The following is a 15,703-nucleotide window of genomic DNA, read 5'->3' as shown; positions in this document are numbered from 1 at the left end:
CCAAACCACACAACACATGACTCTCTCTCTCTCTCTCCATCCCCACTACCTCAGCTAGCCGCTGAGGTGCTCAGATCTCCATAGCTTTACCTGGTTAGCAAAGGATACTCACTAGTATTCAAGAAAAATGTGTGTTAGCCTACAATTGCACCACTTTGAAATTCAAAAATGCTTGTTGAGGTAGTGCTAAGCACAATGTCACATTTATTGAACATAACTGAGAGCTCATCGGCCCTGCCCAAGTTAGGCATATCCCGCAATCAATGAATTTCAAGAGACGACATCCTAGACAGGAAGCTCCTCGAGCATTTTTTGTGATAGAGTGTATGTGATTGCATCTGGAAGGACGCTCGTTTCACATCTGCTAAAAAACATCCAAAGCTCCTTGGCCTTGCCCAAGTTGGGCATATCCTGCAATTAGTGCATCCCTAGAAACAACATCCTAGATAAGAAGCTTCTCAAGCACTTTTTTTGCTTTATGAAGTGAAGCACATTTAGCAGGCATATTGACCAAGACAGCGCCAAGCACAATGGCGGCATCATGTTCGGCAATGCTACGTGGATTTTCTTAGCTTGGAAATGCCAACACTATCTACATGCCATTCCTCTGGGCAAGCTAGAGAAGCTGCCATGAAAGACATGGTTGTCATAAAAGCCCATGTGCCTAGGCTAGCTAACTTCCACTATGGGCTTTGATTGCAATTATCCGGTGGTGCTATGTGGACTTTCACCACCGACAAAGCTCTGTATCGATGTGGAACAATGCATCTGAGATTCTCTTTCCCCCCTCTTTATTCACCTATTTCTCTATTAATGATTAAGTTTCAGAATGATGCCTTGATTCCTCCTCCTCCTCCTCCTCCTAATTTTTAGAGCTAAGCCTGCTTTGTGTTTTCATGGCTCCAAGCCCATGCCACCCTGCCAAAAGATCGTTTTCACCACATGGGGGGAAGGGAACCGATGGTGGTAGTGGCAGGCACCTCTCTCTCTCTCTCTCTCACGCGCGTACATTGTTCGTCAGCTACATAGCTCACAAGTAAGAGCAAGTAGCTTGCAGCACATGGTAAGTGGGGATGGGGGGGGGGGATGATAGCAATGGTGGCCACCTCTCTCTTTCTCTGTCTCTCTCATGCCATTTTAAAGTTTTCCATTTCCTTCTTTCTACTCATGAATTGTTCTCTTTGTCGCTTCCCCTGCCAATCTCCGCCCCACCACTCTTCTCCAACCCAAGTTTATATGCTCCATATAGAGTTAGGCACCTTCCTTCTTCCCTTGTTTAAACCCTCAATTCTTGCTTGTTCTTGCCTCCAAAACTCTCTCGCAACATACATACATTGCATTTTGCATGCAGCTTAGCCCCCCCCCCCCCCCCCCCCCCCCCCCCCCCCCCTCTCTCTCTCTCTCTCTAAAGATTGTTATGGAGCACAAAGATCTTCTTCTACTCTCTCATATATGAGACTTGCGATCACTGTTCGGGAAAAATGTGTCTCGCCTTAATATCATGGCGTTTTCAATTTCAAAAATGCTGGTTGAGAGCGAGGGGAAGAGGTGAAATTCCACTCCAAAATAGAGAAAAATACTGCAAAAACCTTCAGTGATTGCATGATTTTCCATGCGGGGTCCTCGTTCAAGATGTATGAGTGAGAGATGCCAAGTGTATGATCATCGTCGATCAGAGAGAAAGTAGAAGCACATGGGCCATGGTCCAAACCCAACTCTATCACCATACCCATCTACAGTCTCTACACCACTGTAGAATTTCTCTCCCATCGTATTACAAAAATTTGCATCCTCTCTCTCTCTCTCTCTCTCTCTCTCTCATTCATCGAGTCCTACCAACTGGGCATTGCACGGAGCCATGGAACGTGTGACTATATATAGGAGCTACACAAAGGGGGGAGCAGCGCCATCCAAAGCACATGGAGGAGCCTGTAGCAAGGCAAGAAATCGTCGATGGGTAGGAAGGTAAGAATCTGCTCACATGTGCAATGTAGAAAAGGTTGTGTAAAGAGCTTATGTTTTTGGACCTTTGAGTTTATTGCCCTTCAATCCAAATCTATGCCAAGGTGGTGGTCTACCTGATCATAACCAACATACACATGCAGGGGTAGGCATTTCCTTTGGCACTGATGACACCTCTCTCTCTCTCTCTCTCTCTCTCTCTCTCTCTCTCTCTCTCTCTCTCACTGTGTGTCTGGGCTGTAGAAGAAACTTTTCGAAGCAAGGAGAGATCACCATGTGGAAAAGGGGGGGGGGGGGGGGGGGGGGGGGGGGGGGGGGGTATTTTTAACCGGCTAGATTTGCAAAATCCGAGCTAGATTTTGTGATTGCCTTGACACAAACCTGTGAATATTTAAAGATCTTAATGTAGAACAGACAAATCTTTAAGAATTTGACATAAAAACCGGCAAACTTTTAACTGTATCCTTAATTTCTTTGAAGTATTCAGGAAAAATATGTCTCAGCTTAATATCGTGCCATTTTCAATTTCAAAAGCGCTTGTTGAGGGCAAGGAAAAAAGGAGACATTGCCCCCCAAGATAGAGAAGAGTAGTGTTACAACCGGAAAAATAAACCTAATTTTCTTGAATTTCCTTTTGGCAAATTCAAGGAAATGAATTTTATATGTTTTACAAAATGATTTTTCCTGAACACTGTTTCTTTGGTTAGAAAAACGATTTTGGCAAGTCTCCTTCCTGCCCTTCTCTCTTGGCATATGAAACATACGATTGAGTTGCTTTCACATTTAAAAATGACAATCTAGAGCACAAGAAATGAGGAAAAATCTCCATGGATTCAGAGATTAAATAGTAGTTCAGATTTTTGGATTTTCATCTTTCAAAAGCCATGCACTTTATCTTCAATTCAAGAAGCACTGCAACCCAGTGACACAATAAGCGATTGCAAGCGACATAGAGAGAGACTCTCTCTCTCTCTCTCTCTCTCTCTCTCTCTCTCTCTCTCTCTCTCTCTCTCCCCTTCCTTTTGAATCACATTGGCATTCTAAAAAAATCTAACAAAAAAAAATTCGTTTGGTAAGATAATAAAATCAAAAGAAAGCTGTGGCATGTAAAGCTATGAGATGAAGTGACCCATTGAAAAACTAAAAAAAAAAAGGAAATAGAAAATTTCTATACTTCCCATTATATCACATGAAAAGGTAGGTCCAATCAACCAAAAAAAAAATTATGCCTAACTCTTTTCTTTAAATTAAAAAAAATGCTCACATGAACTTGAGTTGCATAAACATTAGAAGATTACAATATATCTAACTCTTTTGTTTTGGCTTTCTAAAAGAAAACCTTAGTGGGAGACTTTCATTGTTTTGTTTTTAGTGCACAATGGAGACATACCTTTCATTTCACATTCTGATATGTCTTTACTTTTCTTGCATTCTATAGAATGCTAAAGTGAAGCTTCACCTTTACTTTTCTTGCATTCTATAGAATGCTAAAGTGAAGCTTCACCGTGCATGATTTTAGTAAATTTTATACACACACTTCTGTGTGTTTTTTTGGCTTTGTTTTAGTGTTGTGTTGGGTTAGGGAGACTTTCATTGTTTTTAGTGCATGATGGAAACTTACCTTTTATTTCATATCCGGCATGTCTTTACTTTTCTTATTCTATTGTTTTAGAATGCTAAAGTGAAGCTTTATCTTTACTTTTCTTGCATTCTATTGTTTTAGAATACTAAAGTGAAGCTTTACCTTGCATAATTTTAGTAAATTTTACACACACACACACACATATGTTTTTTATACATTCTATTGCTAAAGTGAAGCTTCACCTTGCATAATTCTAATAAATTCTATACACACATATATTAATTAGTTCTTTTTATTTCACCTTTCATTTCACAACTTCACATGGCTTTACATTTCTTGCATTCTATAGCTTGATTTAAGTCAGTGTTAAAGTTCGAGAAAGTCTCTTTTATTAAGCGGCCGCCGTTGGTCGAGTTTTCTCCTCACAAAAAAGAAAATCGAAAATACTCGTAAATTTTTTGAGATTTGTAGAATTTTTGGATAACTTTCTCACATATTTCATCAGTGTTTCTTTCGTTTATCATGGTTTGTAGCTAACTAGTCTCGATTTTCAATCGGCTCAAGACTAAGCTGAGGCAATCCTTTTCCAAACACTGATACTAGTTTAATTCAACCTAACAATTTTATCACTTTCTTATTGTTTTTGAAAAGCCATCGTGACCCTTTCACTTATTTTTGCATTCTTTTGTTTTAGAATGCTAAAGTGAAGCTTCACCTTGCATTATTCTAATAAATTCTATACACACACACACACACACACACACACACACACACACACATATATATTTATTAATTAATTTTATTTCACCTTTCATTTCACAACTTCACATGGCTTTACATTTCTTGCATTTTATAGCTTGATTCCAGTCAGTGTTAACGTTTGAGAAAGTCTCTTTTATTAAGCGGTTGCTGATCGAGTTTCCTCTTTACAAAGAAGAAAATCGAAAATACTAGCACCAAATTTGAGATTTGAAAAATTTATGAACGACTTTTATCGATTTTTCTTCGTTTACCATGGTTTGCAGCTAGCTAGTCTTGATTTTCAATCAGCTCAAGACTAAGCTCAGATAATCCTTTTCCAAACACTCATACCAGTTTAATTCAACCTAAAATTTTTATCACTTTCTTATTGTTTTTGAAAGTTGTCGTGACCCTTTCGCTTGTTTAATTATAAAAAAACGCTCATATGAGCTTGAGTTGCATAAACATTAGAAGATTACAATCTGCCCTGGCATATCCTTGTTGGAATTAGGGTTGCAGAGAAACACACACAGGTTGGAGAAGATGAAGGAAGCTCAAGGCACACAATAGAGAGTATTACTTAGTATGCAATGGAAAGATAGATAGCCCTAGAGTGATGGGCGTATATACAATGCTCGGGGGAAAAAACCTCCTAAAGAGGGAAAAAATGCCCCGACGGTCCTAGTGTGCTCACACACATCACTACCACATGTATGGTAACAAATCCCCCCTGGAGTGATGCGGTGAATGAGAGCTCGCATATGAGTAAAGGGAAGTGCCATGCTCTGAGGACATGATCAGTCCACAAAGGGGAGTAACCCCAAATCTTTGCGGAAAGCTTCAAGCTTCTCACGAGACAATGCCTTTGTGAAAAGATCTGCAAGGTTGTCCTGTGTTGGCACATAAGCCAAGCTGATCTCTCCTGCTGAGAGCCTCTCCCTGACATAGTGGTAATGCACCTCAATGTGCTTTGTGCGAGCATGAAAAATTGGGTTTCTCGCAACTGCCAATGCACTTTGACTGTCAGTGTAGATAGTGTTGGTAGTGTCCTGTCCAACACCCAAATCAGCCATAAGGTGTCTGAGCCATACACACTTAACCATCGCTGTGAAGACTACCCTGTACTCAGCCTCACAACTTGAAGTGGCCACAGTAGGTTGCTTCTTGCTCAACCATGATATACATGAACTGCCAAGCATGAAACAAAAACCACTTGTGGACACTCGCATGTCAAAACAATCAGCCCAATCTGAGTCCGAAAAAGCATGTAAGTCTGGCGGCAATGATCCCCCCTTGAGATAAAACAAGCCAAGATGTAAAGTGCCACTAAGGTAGTGCAAAATCCTCTTGACAGCCTGCCAATGCTTAGACCCTGGGCTATGCATAAATCTGCTGACCTATGAGACTGCAAACTGAATATCTGGCCTCACGTTGCATACATAAATGAGGCAGTCAACAGCAGTTTGGTAAAGAGTGACATCAACAGGATCACCATCATCATGTAGAATCAACTTCAAACCTGTTTCCATGAGAGTGGCAATAGGTTTGCAATCCTCAAGTCCAAACTTACATAGCAATGTCTCTATGTAACTTTTCTGACACAAGGCAATACCACCATCACAATGCTTAAACTGTATACCCAAGTAATGATGCAACAACACCAAATCTTTCATCTTGAAAATAGCATTCAAATTAGCCTTAAATTCAGCAATATGTCTCTCATTTGGTCCAGTGATCAGCAAATCATCGACATAAAGAACCACAATGAGAAGTACATCACCCTCACACTTTACATACAATGTGCTTTCTATTGGACTGTTACGAAAGCCTCATTTAACCAAATGAGTGTCAGCTTTCTCATACCAAGCACGAGGAGATTGCTTCAACCCATACAAAGCCTTCTTTCATCTGCACACTTTGTCCTCTTGTCTTTTTATGACAAAATCGTGAGGTTGCATCTTCCTCAAATATGTCACCATTCAAGAAAGCAGTAACAATGTCTGATTGATGTACATCCCAACCAAAATGAGCTGCCAATGCACATACAAAAGGCACAGTAGTCATACGATAAGTGGGAGCAAAAGTCTCTTCATAATCTATGCCTTTTTGTTGTGCATAACCCTTTGCAACAAGTCGAGCCTTATGGCGATGGATCTCACCATCCAGCTTGCGTTTCAACTTGTAAACCCACTTCGTACCAATGGCGTTTTTGCCAGGAGGCAAATCACCGAAAGTCCATGTGTCATTTTCTATAAGTGCATCATATTTTGATTGCATGGTAGCCATCCAATTTTCTGAATTCTGTGCTTCATCAAAAGACAGAGGCTTCTCAACATCATGTACGCTAGACACAGCCAAAGCATAACAATCTGATGCATAAGATGCATGGCGAGATCCTGAACGAGTACGACTAGACAAAGGTGCATCCAATTTACTATCACGCAAAGTGTGCACGAGCCATTTTGGCATACCTCTAGCCTGCTCATTTTCAGCCCTTTCCTCATCAAGTACATCATGTACATCTGCATCAGTAATAGGCTGATCTGTAACATTTTTAAAAACCCCCATAGGATGTACATTTTCCTCATTAGAAATTACATTCGTATTTCCACCACTGAAAAGAGGCAACAAAGTGTCATAGATGTCCTGTGAGCTTACATTACTGTCTCTAGTAAATGACAGCAAGGGCTGAACATAATCTTCCACAAACACTACATCCCGTGAAACCAGAATACGCTTTTTTTGCGGATGATATAACCTGTAACCTTTGCTTTCAGCACTATAACCAACAAAAATAGATTTGACAGCCTTATCATCCAATTTTCTGTGGTGTGTTTGTGGCACCAAAGCATATGCCAAACAACCAAAAACACGCATGTGCTCAATAGAAGGCTTTCTATCATGCCATGCTTCATATGGAGTAATAGACTGCAAAGCTTTCGTAGGACACCTGTTAAGTACATAAGTGGCACACATGATGGCCTCAAGCCAAAAAGAATGTGGCAAAGCTTGACTTTTGACCATACGTCGTGCTATTTCCGTTAGTGACCTGTTTTTCCTCTCAGCAACACCATTTTGCTGAGGTGTATAAGGCACTGTACATTGGTGTTTTATCCCACGACTAGCGAGAAATGCGTTAAATTCATGAGACATATACTCCCCCCCTCGATCAGAATGGAGGGTGCCCATAGTACATTTCGAGACATTTTCAGCCATAGCCAGAAATTGTTTGAAGCACATAAAAACTTCAGACTTCTCTTTAAGCGGAAATACCCATGCATGCCTGGAGTAATCATCAATCAAAGTCACGAAGTAAAGGTAATTGCCCAAGGATGGAGTTTGCATGGGCCCACAAACATCACTATCCACAAGCTGCAACTTGCATGTGGCCCTAACTAAACGATCCTTTGGAAACCTCGAACGTTGAATCTTACCCAAAATACAACCTTCACAAACATGTTTGACAGGTGCTTCAAGAGGCGGCAAAGAAGCAACCATATCAGATTTTTGCAAACGCAGCAAATTGGCAAAATTCAGATGACCAAAACATGCATGCCAAAGTTTTGCATCCGAAATAGCCCTTGAATCTGCAACAGCATTTGCAAAATCTTGTCCACACTCGTCATACAAAGTGAGCTTATACAGCCCATGGCACAAAAGGCTAGATGCAACAATTTCATCACCAAAACTGAGATCATGAACTGTACATCTCTCATCCAGAAATTTGACTACAAGTCCAAGTCTAGCAAGTACGGATACAGACAAGAGATTCTTCTTGATCCCAGGTACATAAAGTGCATCAACAAGTGTGAAAGAACTTCCATTTGCAGCAATAAGCACAATCTTTCCAACTCTCTGAACCGGATAAGAGGCATTGTTGGCACAAGTGACTGAATTCCCATAAGGGATAGACTCAAGAGAGGTGAACAATTCACAATGTGAGGTAATGTGCTTTGTAGCACCACTGTCGAAATACCACACATGTGAATCTGCAGCAACTGAAAAGCATGCATCATGGACAGCAAGATTGTAAGTGCACTCTACGCTAAAATCCCATTCTGCATCAACATCAGCATTACAGTCTCCTTTTACAGAAGACTCAACAATGGTTGCATTTGTAGTGGAACCAGCATTTGCAGTGGAACCACCCTCTTTCTTCTTAGCCTCTTTGGCCTTGAACTTAGGACATGACTTGATCAAGTGATCATTAGCTTTACAATAATGGCAACGCATCTTCTTTTTGCCCTTATCACTAGAATTTCCAGACGAATTGCTGCTAGCAGAAGCATTAGGAACAAAATTTTTGCCACTCGCAGCAGAACCATAAGAAGTGGTTGCATTGCTGTTACCACCCTTTCTTTAAGAAGCAATAAAAGCCTATTCAAATGCACGCTGCCTAGTCGTTTTTTTTTCTGGAAAGTGACTCTTGCAACAGCAATGTGCATAATGCATCAAACTTGACAACTTCAGGATTTCCTTGGGTCATAAGTCTCCAAGTATTAGCAAAGTCTGGTAGGAATCTGGTAAGGCATCAAGAACTGTCTGCACAAGGGAACTCTCTGAAATGACTTCACCTGCAGAAATAAGTTGCTCATTGATATCCTTGACACCAGCAAGGAAAGTGTCCATATCATCTTCCTCATGCATAATCTTCGACTCCAGCTCTTTACGTAGCAAAGAAATTTTAGCCTCATTGCGGCTTGCATAAAGACCTGCTAGAATATCTCAAGCCTGTTTTGTAGATTTTGCTGAACGAATGTGAGAAACAATGGTGCGCTTCACAGACAACGCAATCAATGCATGAGCCTGTGCATCCTTTACATCTCAACGAGCTTGTTCTGCCGTAGGCAAAACGACTCTAATAGCAGCAATCTTTGCAGCAAGACCTGCAACATCCTCAACATCGCCTACATCCTCAGAACCAGGACGTACATCAATGCCTTGCACAATGTTGCAGACGCCCTTTGACACAAGAACATGTTGCATCATAAAAGCCCACATAGGGTAGTTGTCCCCATCCAAACTTTCCTCAGCAGCAAACATCTTGAACACATCTGTGTTGTTGTCAGCCATGGTAAATGCTGCACCGGATGTGAAAACTACCCGATAATAGGAGAAACGGAGAGAGAACAACACATGCTATATAGCACAAACCATAGAAGATTATGAGGCACCTGTTATGCAAAAAATGGCACTGACAAAAATTCTGCACAAAATGACAAATTAGCCAGTGCAATACTGCCTGTAGTGGAAACGGAGGCCGAAATGAGCCCGAATAAAAAATCTGAGCAGATTGAGCACTACGAGCATGTCCAAAATTTTTGTCGACCTGCGAACGCTTGCCAAAGCTCATTGAAATAGGAGAAAATGAGCAGGCGTGTGCTGGAGCAGCTGGCGACTAAGCCCAAGAGGATGCAACGTGCTCTGATACCAATTGTTGGAATTAGGGTTGCAGAGAAACGCACACAGCTTGGAGAAGACGAAGGAAGCTCAAGGCACACAATAGAGAGTGTGTTACTTAGTATACAATGGAAAGATAGATAGCCCTAGAGTGATGGGCGTATATACAATGCTCGGGGGAAAAAACCTCGTAAAGAGGGAAAAAATGTCCTAGCGGTCCTAGTGTGTTCGCACACATCACTACCACATGTATATGGTAACAATCCTTTGCATAGGGTACATCAACAGGAGAGTTCACTTACATTTACATACGAAGCTTACAACCAAAGCTCTCTCTCTCTCTCTCTCTCTCTCTCTCTCTCTCTCTCTCTCTCTCTCTCTCTCTCTCTCTCTCTCTTTCTTTTTACACAACAATTTTTACGAACACAATTCAAGTACTACATTGGGGTCCAGAGGACCCCCCTTCTTTTGAAAAAGAAATTCATTTTTGGAGATCCAAATTGCTCTCAACATAATAGCCTGGTTGTTTGAGAAAGAAAAAAATGCTCCTAGTTTAGGGTAAAAGTGATCAATTCATTTATGCTCCATACATAGCCTTCAATAGTCCGCTCCATAAAACTAGTCTGCTCCTCACGCTAGCAAGTGCAATTGGAAGGATTTCTTGAAACTAGTGAAAAGATTGTTATGGAAATATAACACCAAAGAAAATGCCTTGGTAGTGATCCAAATGGGATTCCATTTTGTGAGGCCAATAGAGCAAGGAGGCATCAAGATTCTCAACGTACAAAAGGAAGAACTCGGAGGAGTGGAACAGGGCCATGGAAGCTTTTTAACTAACATACATAGTTAAGGGGTGGACCCTCTCTTTGTCGCTCATCGTCGGTGGCTCCCTTGTCAGCCTTTGTACCTATGCTCTCTCAAAGATGCCATGGCTTGGTAGGAGCATGACAAGAAGTTGTAATTTCATAGGACAATGCCAATTAGCATAATTTTGAATGCGCCAAGTAGATTCTAGGATAGAGTAGATAAATAATGATATCTATTCTTTTTTTGCAAACCCACAGTACTTGGGTGATTGATTATATAATAAAATCCAAAAAAAATTACATCATCCTGTGTGCTCCACACGAGCCACAAATACCAACAGGATCAAAAGAGAAAAAGACTAGATACCGACAATAGACCCAACATCAATAGGTTGTCACCAACCCTACCCAGGCTATCACCCCAACCTAGGGTTTCCCTCAAGGTGAGAACCACATGGGGAAGCAAAGCTCAATAGACAACAACAACCGTACCAGGCTGGAAGAAGGGAGGCTAGCCCCGACAAAAGATACCAACACGACATACATACCATAAATTCGATAGGTGGGCCCCATGTCCCCATCATCAGAAGCAAATTCATGGGTTCCACCATGTCTCCACCCCTGCCACAAGTTGACGTCATGCTCGAAAAGAAGCTTCATAAAAGTCGAATAGAGATTCAGGATATTAGAGAATACCCAAAAAAGAAGCCGCTTGAACACTAGAGAGAGATGATGCCCAAGACCCCCAAGACAAGACTCGACATAGGGCTGCACCAAAACTGCCAATCTAAAAAAGCACCATCCTGAACCACTTTCCAACATCCAACAGGGGGATTAGAACCAACATGCAACACCTGAACGCCATTGATGATCGGGGGCTAGAGAAAGGGGAGCCTGGCCCCAACCACCCCAAGCCGACAGTGCTACAGATGGACTGCAGAGACCTCTCTTGTGAGAAATAAATGAGGGGGAGGTTAAGAAACTATATAACGAAAATAGCTAGGGATTCCCTCCCAAAGCACACCCAGCTCCTTGCACCTCGCCCTTCCCCCATCTCATCCCTAGCTCTGCATGCACAATAAACAAATCCGCCCTGCCACAAGACACCTGGAGCTCCCTGCTTAGGTGATCATCACAAGATTTCCCTCATGACTATTTACCTTAGATGGTGACAAGCTCGTTTGATGGCATCGGGGGTGCGCAAGTGGGGCATGAGGAGCGAGGGAATCTGGGCTGGATGCGTGGCAAGCGGCATGGCGGCTGTGGGGGGGGGGGGGGGGTTGCTCATTGCGGGATGTAAACTTGGGCATGTTGGGGGGCTGCGAAGTGTGCCGACATGGAGGGGTGACAAGGTAGGCCACAATGGACGAGGTTGTGGGGTAGGGGATGATGACGGGGTTGGCTGCCACATCATGCAATTTCAAAAATGACATGATTGGGGCTGTGGAGGTAGTTACACCATGGTATTACGAAGGTTCTCCATGCATGCTCCATAGGGGCGCGAAAGAAGAGCGTCGAGGGACAGGCATTGTGAGCCTTCTCTCCCCGTCTTCCAAATGGCATGAGCGGAAACAGGTAGAGTGGGTGATGTTGCAGCTCGCCATGGCCTTGTGTCGATGCATCTCTCCTCTCCCTCTCCTCTTCTGAAAGCGCTCGCCACTTTAGAGCCTTTGTCCCTGCTTACGATTGCCAAGGTCCCTGCTCTGGAGTGCCAAGCTGCATTCATTGTGGAGAATCGACATCTCTCCACAACCACCCACAATTGAGCTCTTTCATTGTAAACCCGGGCAAGTTAGGTTATTGCAATGCAAAAAATGGAGAAATATGATGCTTTCAGTAGGGCAACGGATCTTTCTTGTCATGGCTTCATGATTGGATAGTTGGGGAGATGTGAAAAAGTCTTTGTAAACCCAGGCAAGACAGGGAATAAGGGCAAAAATGGAAGGATATCTTGTCATTGGGACTTAAATGAACTTCCAACCGTTGAGCAACAACCACACTGGATAGACTCTTCAAACCAGATGCTTGGGCGACAAGTTCCTCTTGATATGTTTCTAATTTATAGCACCTCTAATAAGGAGATGGATGGGCGAGACTCTAGTGATAGCCGCAATATGCAAGATTTGTTTGAAATGGCTCAACAACCATGCATAGATGCTTTTACATTTACATCCAATTTGTATTTTGCCTTTGATAGACAAGCATACAACTTGATGATTGCTTCCATACAAAAAGGGCAAGGACCAACCATAGATTCTCTCAAAGTAGTGGACAAATGGGGCCTCCTGGACTTGAGAAAATGGGGAAGAATCCAAGCATCATTACACATGGTCCCCAATGAAGAAGGTGATATGTATCTTGTCAATAACATTGGAAAGAGGATTCCATGCATAGAAGATTGGGAAAGGATTGTGTTTTCATGCCACACAAGTGAACATCTTGATTGCATCGCAACCAAGACAACAATCGGAGAAACATGGTGCACCAACATTAGGATGCATGGTATTTCACTTGAATTTGGAAAAGAGGCCCTTGAACTTTGATCTTGTGGTACAGTTTTAGCTTTGGAGGATGGACATAGGCAGACACAAGATGTGACACAATTTTAGCTTTGGAGGATGGACATAGGCAGACACAAGATGTGACACATTGCCTGGGTTTACATGACAAGGGTGAGAGTGCTAGCAAGAGTGACATATGATTGAGAAGCACACAGTGGGCTTTGCTAATGTTCAAAAAACATTAAATAATGTAGTTGTCCACCACAAAGCTAGATTGGTTACACTAAATTGGGTAGTACAAACAAAATGGAAATTTGTGCGCCATTGATGGGGTGACGCGTATAGAAACGGCAAGGAGCATTGGTGACTCCGCACATCCAAGAAGTGTGGATGCCCCTTCATGGTTTCTGTGGTTTTTCCAAGACATGACACAGAGAAGGTCACCATACGGGTATTTGGAGGTCACAAAGGACATGTTCTAGGGTCGCGGAGTGATCTATATCACCTTCCTGTGCATCCTATGGTGAAAAAGTGATGGATGGAGGACTTGTTTGATGTTGATACATGTTGCCATGTTACAAGGATGAGTGTATCTAAATAATCCATCCACATCAACGTGGCATCTCTTGTAGAGCAAGTATCCTATAGATTCTTCATGATTCCAAAGGAAACCTAGATGATGTCCTACAAATTGTGCGTCAAAGGTATGACCTTTGTGTGGTTTTTCTTTTTGTGAAGTGAAATGAAACTGGGTTTACACTTGACCGGGTTTATATGTTGCCTACCTGGTTTATACTTACCTATGTTAACCATATTCATTACTGTAGGAAGGCTTGGAAGTGATGACTGGTCATCAATGTACATGGAGGCTCTTAAGTTGAAAGAGCAGAACAAGGTGCTACACTGTCAGCCCTACAACCTTGATGCACTTGAGGAGACATACCAACCCTTCATTCTAGTTATCCAAGATGATTGGATGCAATAGTTCCTGGGAAATAGACTAAACCTTCAAGAGAAATTAGCATGGTGCTGGCTTACCTGTGTGGCTCACGTGTTCTTGCAGGTCCCCAAAGAAATGAAGGACCAAGTGTATGGTGCAATGGAGAGTATGATGCAATGCCCGATGGAGGAAGAGTTCGACTTGAAGTACAACGAACTCCTTTGGGAATGCTCGAAGCATGATAACATTCTAAGATAGATTAGCAATGGATGGGCTGCAAAGACATGAACTTGGTGTTGATTGTGGCCAAATTTTGTCCGGCTCTTCCCTCATGGGCACGTTGACACCACAAACTTGGTGGAGAGACTTTGACAGTACATAAAGTACATCTTGTTGGATGCATGCATCAATTGATCAGCCTTGGAGTTGTTGCATGCCCTTATTGGCAATTCAAATACAGGGACCCGAATGGGTGGTACTGTTGTGGAGTTCTTTAGACAAAAACAGGAGATCGATAATGCCTCTTTATTTTTTGTATGCCATGGTCTACCTTTTGCCATTGCCTAGGTCTACATTTGGAGTATTATTGTCTTTATACTACAATCTGAGAAAATGTGTCCTTTTTTGTACTTGCCTGGGTTTACATTCTGAGTAACTGTGTCTCTATATTTCATTTTGAGTATCTGTGTCTTTGGTTTACGTCCTTGCGTGGGTTTACACACTCTGAGTAGCTGTATCTTTATACTGCATTTTGAGAAACTGTGTCCTTGGTTTAGTTCCTTGACTGGGTTTATGCTCTGAGTGATGGTATTTTTAGCGTGCATTTTGGGTAACTGTGTCTTTGGTTTAGGTCAGTAGCTTGGGTTTACATTCTAAGTAACTGTATCTTTATACTGCATGTTGAGTAACCGTGTCCTTGGTTTAGTTCCTTGACTGGGTTTACAATCTGAGTAACCGTATTTTTATCCTGCATTCTGGGTAACTGTGTCTTTGGTTTATGTCCTTGCCTGTGTTTACAGTCTGAGTAACCGAGTCTTTATACTGTCTTTCCTTTTGTAGTTGACTCAGGTAAACACAACATGTATGGGAATGACAAGGGGCAAACTAAATGCTTGTCAGGTGGAGAAAAAATGCTTTGCAGATATGTAAGTGACCCATCAACAGTTGAAGTGATTGAGGAAGCGGCCCTCCTTTTCAAGGTGTTGAGTATGTCATGCCACAAGATTTGGTATCATGTCAGCTTGCAATCCTCTTATTGTGATTCTGCAGATTGGGCAAGCATGTGCAAGCACCTACATGGCATGCGACTAGTAGTAAGAGACTTCTCCTCATTTGTGCCATATTCTCCCAGTTGTTGACACGGCTAGAGAAATGGCGATGGACAATACACAAGAGGACATAGGCTCCATAATTGAAGGGCCCGATGAGCCTCCCAATGACATGGTCATCCAATGGTCCTTTTTGTCACATATCCTCAACCAATGCATTCAAGATTTGAAGAGTAAGTTAAATGAGATTGAAAGACGTATCCCATCTTGTGATGAGGTGCAGGTACAATCATTGATAGGGCAGGTACGATTGGCTTATTCATGTCTTTTAGATGAAAGGGCTCCCAAGGAGAACAAATTTCCACAAAGGGGAAGCATTTCAAAAATTCAGGGGCATGTGAGAGCCACCCAACTTGGGCATGGACAACGAAGAGTTATAAATGATGAGCCAATCACAATGGTGCCCATTCAACCCTCGAGGATAACGGGCAAGCTTAAGAAGA

The 15,703-nt window shown here is 42.2% G+C and overlaps 1 pseudogene; it reads left to right on the top strand.

Moving 5' to 3' along the window:
• The first annotated feature begins 11,827 nt into the window (after nt 1-11,827).
• LOC147419325 (uncharacterized) lies at nt 11,828-13,359 on the top strand (annotated as a pseudogene).
• Nucleotides 13,360-15,703: the final 2,344 nt, after the last annotated feature.

Source organism: Adiantum capillus-veneris, chromosome 29 (assembly GCF_014529385.1).
Source record: "Adiantum capillus-veneris isolate H3 chromosome 29, ASM1452938v2, whole genome shotgun sequence".
In the NCBI taxonomy this organism is placed as follows: domain Eukaryota; kingdom Viridiplantae; phylum Streptophyta; class Polypodiopsida; order Polypodiales; family Pteridaceae; genus Adiantum; species Adiantum capillus-veneris.
This window is presented reverse-complemented; position numbering and strand designations above follow the sequence as displayed.